The sequence below is a fragment of the Micromys minutus genome, assembly GCF_963924665.1.
Source record: "Micromys minutus genome assembly, chromosome: 25".
Taxonomy (NCBI): Eukaryota; Metazoa; Chordata; class Mammalia; order Rodentia; family Muridae; genus Micromys; species Micromys minutus.
This window is the reverse complement of record NC_137960.1, coordinates 44,458,678-44,463,044: the sequence shown is the minus strand read 5'-3', so window position 1 is coordinate 44,463,044 and position 4,367 is coordinate 44,458,678. Positions and strand designations below refer to the sequence as shown.

Genomic DNA, 4,367 nt, shown 5'->3' with positions numbered 1-4,367 from the left:
CCCAAGTGTGTCTGACTTTTTTTGTTCTTTGATTTCTCACTAATTGTAAGTTTCAAGTTATTTCTGAAGTTTTAAATATTTTATTAACATCATATAGCCCAATGTGTTATTTCCTTACACATAAATAAATACCCAAGTTACTTTCTCAGCCATGCAACAGTTTAGCCATCTGTCTGCAGATTGGCAGGAGAGCCTTCCCAAATCTACATAAAAAATTAAGACTTATGTACATACATGTTATTTATTAAATCATTTATTCATACACCTGGACTTTGATTTGAGTACCATACAATCATTTATGAGAGAAATTGATAAAAATCATACAAATGAGCAAAAAGAAATGAAATTCTATGATGATTGAACACAAATATTACACATTTTGTACAGAACTTTGGGATATATGAATTTTAAAATTCACAATTTTCCATTTTAACATTTTCAATGTCCTCATAATAAATATATCCTTTTTTGATTGCTCTCTCTCTCTAGTTAAAATTGTGTGGTCTTTTGTAATAGTTGTATTTGCTAATAAATGTGAAGGAATATATTAAAATGTAGCCAGAAAAGGAGACCTCTGCTTAATTCGTGCCATTGTCAGATAGCTACCAGAGTTGGTATATAACTGAGGGCACGCATGCTCCAGGCTCAGTGCCACTGTCAGATAGCTACCAGAGTTGGTATATAACTGAGGGCACACATGTTCCAGGCTCAGTGCTCACATAAAGTCCTCACATTTTCAGAGAAACAGAACTAATAATCATTACCCCAAACTAAACATTAGACAAACAAATAAGAAAACAACATCATTTTACTCAGAGTGGTCTGGGAAATAATCCAAGCTGGTGAAAAAGGCTTGAAAGAGAAAAACATAGAAAATAAAAACATAAGAAAACAATTTAAAGAACATGTGGCACACAGAAAAAAAAAATACTAGGCAAGAAAGACCACCTCAAAAGGTATAAGTGTATTATATAGCATACAGATTTCAGGCCATCCATATAACTGTCTTTTTAAAATTATTATATTTTTAGTGTTTAATATTAATATAATTATATTCATTTTTATTTCATTTTGTTGCCCTCGATCATTCTCATATACAAATCTTGCTCCTTTTCAAATTTATGGCTTCTATTTGTCTTTGCCTTGATGATTGGAAATGTGTGTGTGTGTGTGTGTGTGTGTGTGTGTATTTTTAAATATATAAATGCAGCCTGCTCAGTTAACCAGTTCATCTTTTCTTTCCTGGGCAACACAATTTCTCTCACTCTAAGTGTTTCTTTGTTGTCTGTAGTCCTTTGTCAATGGTTGAGGGCCCATGAGATTTCCTCTTTCCATGGTAACATGGCTTGGGGTGTCTTATCTTTGTTCAGTTCCTGTCTGGGCAGTCATGTTCATGAGATATTACAGATGTAGTTTTGCACTTATTCTATAAGACAGAATCGGGCTCTTGAGACTCATCTGCCTTGTCTTTATCCACACTTATAAAACAAAAGCTAGGAATGTTTAAGATTAAATTCTAATATAAGACAGATTTTGTTTTAGAAAACAAAGAAACAGATAAATATAATGGAATAATAAGAATCAGATCTGAAAAAATGTTTATAGGGACCCAAGTTGACATATGAACTCAGAGCAGAAAGACTTATAGATTGGACTAGAAGATGGAGTTACCAAACATCAGGGAGCTGCAGAACATGTTTACTGTGCTGATAGGAGCATCTGGAACACCTGGGGGAAAAAAAGATATGGAAATGTATTCGAAGAAAGAACACCTTAAGTTTCCCCAAGGGTAATATAAAATATTAATCTCAACTTGAATCAGCACATTCCACTATGAAACTAAGTAGCTCGGCACATTCAACATCAGGTATCAGGACAGAGCCAAAGTATAGTCTCCATAGCAGAAAGTGACACAGAAAGTCACTTTCTCAAAAATCAAATGTGCTAGCATTTTATGTCATCTTGACACAGGCTAAACTTATCTAAGACGAAGGGAAAACAAGCCTCAGTAAGAGTAAGCTGAAAACAAGACTGTAGAACACATACTTAATTAGTGATGATAGAGAAAGAGTCATCCCATTATAGGTGGCTTTATCCCTTGACTAGTGGTCCTGAGTTCTACAAAAAAAAAAAAAAAAAAAAAAAAAAAAAAAAAAAAAAACATAAATAAAACTGTTTCTTGGCAGAATACAATGCCATTGCACTGAGAGAAAAATGGCTGTAACCCAAGAATCCCAAATCTCACAGAGTTAAGTTTCAGAAATTGAGCCAAGTATTAGCATTCATATATTGCTTCGGAAGTGGGAAAATGTGTTTTAAGTAGAGATAAGACATAATAAATGATACATAAGTAAAAAGAAAATCCTTAAGGCCAACAGTATGCTAGTGATTTCAAATAGAAATTTTAACATACATACATACACACACAGAACACATAAATACATACACACACACCACACACACACAACACACACATATACACACACACACACCACACACACACAACACCCACAGACACCCACACACCCACACATACACACAACACCCACAGACACACACACACCACACATACACACAACACTCACACAAACACACACCACACACACAACACGCTCACACAATACACACACACACATACACACACTCCAAACAGCACGAATAAAGATGATTACAGAGCTGTAAAAGAGACAAACAAATTTCCCTTTTGTTTAACTGCTATAAAGAATAAAGGCATAAAACAATGCTCACACATTGCTGAGCAGGCTGCTGTTGTTGACGTGATGTGCTCTGTTCTCTGTTGCAGCGCAAGTTCCCGAGTCACAGCATGAATGCAGTAACTTATGAGGATGTGCATGTGAACTTCACTCAGGAAGAGTGGGCTTTGCTGGATCCTTCCCAGAAGAAGCTTTATAAAGATGTCATGCTAGAGACCTACAGGAACCTCAATACTATAGGCATGAAAAAAGTCATACTAGAGAGAAAACCTATGAATATCCTCAGTATAAAGCCTTTGCATACCACTGTCATGATCAAAGGCACGAAAGCATTCATACTGAAAAGAAACCCTGTGAAGTTATTCAATATGTAAAAGTCTTTGCCCATCACAGTCATCTCCAAGTACATAAAAGAACACCAACTCTCAAGAACCCCTATTTATGCAATCAGTGTGGTAAAGCCTTTGCAAATCACAGTCATCTTAAAAGCCATGAAAGAATTTATACTAGAGAGAAATCCTATGAATGTAGTCAATGTGGTAAAACCTTTGCAAATCATAGCCATCTTCAAAGGCATGAAGTTATTCATACTGGAGAGAAACCCTATGAATGTAGCCAATGTGGGCAAGCCTTTCCCTATCACAGGAGTCTTCAAATGCATGAAAGAACTCATACTGGAGAGAAACCCTACAAATGTAATCAATGTGATAAAGCCTTTACAAATCACACTGGTCTCCTAAGACATAAAAGGACACATAGTGGAGAGAAACCCTATGAATATAACCAATGTGGTAAAACCTTTTCACAACACTATAATTGCCTAATGCATACAAGAACACATACTGGAGAGAAACCCTATAAATGTAACCAATGTGGCAAAGCCTTTTCGTATCTCAGGAGTCTTCAAATGCATGAAAGAATTCTTACTGGAGAGAAACCCTACCGATGTAATCAATGTGATAAAGCCTTCTCACGGCACAGTAGTCTCCAACTGTATAAAAGAACTCATACTGGAGAGAAACCTTACAAATGTAGTCAATGTGATAAAGCTTTTTCACAACACAGTCATCTCGGAATTCATAAAAGAACACATACAGGAGAGAAACCCTATGAATGTTGTCAATGTGGTAAAACCTTTGCATGTTATAGTCGTCTTCAAAGGCATAGAAGAATTCATGATGTAAAAAAAGCCTATGAATATACTTAATGTGGTGAAGTCTATCAATTCCCATAATTTTTATTCTCAAGAATATAGGCATATTGGCTAGAAACTTCTCTGAAAATAAAAAAGTGTGGTAAAGCATTTGCTCAACACAGATGTCTCATAATGCAGAAAGGAGCACATACAGGAGAGACATCTTATGAAGATTGAATACATAAAACTGCACATAGTGGAGAGAAACCGTACAAATTTTATATATATAATAAGGGATTTTCACATATATCTCAGAACATAGAACACAGAGGTGAGAGAAACTCTGTGAATGTGTTCAACATAGTGGAAGACTTTGCATATCATAGTAATCTCTGAGTACATAAAAGAACATATACTAGAGAGAAAGCCTTTCAATATGGTAAAGCCTTTGCATGTCACAGTTATCTTTTAATATATAAAATCTCATTATGGTAAGAATCCTTATGAATATAAGCACT

At 35.2% G+C, this 4,367-nt stretch overlaps 1 pseudogene across 1 annotated transcript; it reads left to right on the top strand.

Moving 5' to 3' along the window:
- Positions 1–2,824: 2,824 nt before the first annotated feature.
- On the top strand, positions 2,825–3,921 carry LOC308437159 (annotated as a pseudogene). Its single transcript has 2 exons — positions 2,825–3,294; positions 3,612–3,921. The product of its transcript is annotated as an uncharacterized misc_RNA (transcript).
- The last annotated feature ends 446 nt before the right edge of the window (positions 3,922–4,367 follow it).